Here is a 1,181-nt window from a genome sequence, read left to right on the forward strand (position 1 = left end):
GCTAATTGCAAAGAAATCCTAGTCCTCCTAAGTTCACCTAAACCAAGTTTTTGAACAATGCATAGAAGAATTAATGAAACACTTGCACCTAAATCACATAATGCATTTGAAAAGTTAATGTTACCAATGGTGCAAGAAATTGAAAAACTGTCAGAATCTTTTAACTTTGAAGGGAGTTTGTTTTGAATCAATGCACTACATTCCTCCATCAATGCTATCGTTTTGTGATCTTTTAAACGCCTTTTCTTTGACATGATTTCCTTAAGGAACTTGGCATGAGATGGAATTTGAGAAATAGTATCTGCAAAAAGAATGTTAATATGCAATTGTTTAAACATTTTAACAAACTTTTCAAACTCCTTTTCCAATCGATTTTGCTTAAGTCTTTGAGGGAATGGTATGAGAGGTCTGGCTACATTAGTTTTAGATGCTAATTCCATTTCATTTATAATTTTCTCCTTGCACTTTTCCCCTACACTTACCCTTTGATCATCAATCAAACTCTCTTGTTCTTCCTTTTTTCTTCTCTCTCAGGCAGAACATTAGAAGGACTATCATATTCTCTCTCACCCTGGAGAATAATTGTCTTGCAATGCTCCCATGGATTAATTTCGATTTTACTAGATAACTTCCCTTGATTTCTAGGGTACACGGTGTTGGCACAATTTTTATATTTCTACATATCGAGGTTAATTGGTTCATTCTTCCTTCTAGTCTTTCAAATCTTTTTGAGATGATTTTAATTAATCTATCCATATTATTATTGATAATAGTAGCTAAATCATTTAAAGTATTTTTTATGATATTTTCATTATTTTAAATATTTATATACATGTGACATCATAAACAATGTCAATCAGACTTTCAATTTGTTTTCTTACCAGCACAACTAGTGCAATTCCTTCACTCTTAACCACGACTAAGTCGCCGTAGGCCAAATTGCTATCAAATACTAATGACAGATCAAATTTTTGCCAAGAACCATCAGTCAAATATTTAGCATTTGGTGCCAATTATGCCTAGTTACTTAACGTATTTGCAACATAATTTTGACCAGAGAGTAGGTAACATAAAAAAACACTAACAAAATAACTCAAAGCCAACAGAAGGAATGCTAACCAAACTAAACTTATAACATTCTTATGCTATAAATAACCAAGTTCACAAAATACCTTCTCATT

The sequence above is a fragment of the Coffea eugenioides genome, chromosome 3, assembly GCF_003713205.1.
Source record: "Coffea eugenioides isolate CCC68of chromosome 3, Ceug_1.0, whole genome shotgun sequence".
NCBI lineage: Eukaryota > Viridiplantae > Streptophyta > Magnoliopsida > Gentianales > Rubiaceae > Coffea > Coffea eugenioides.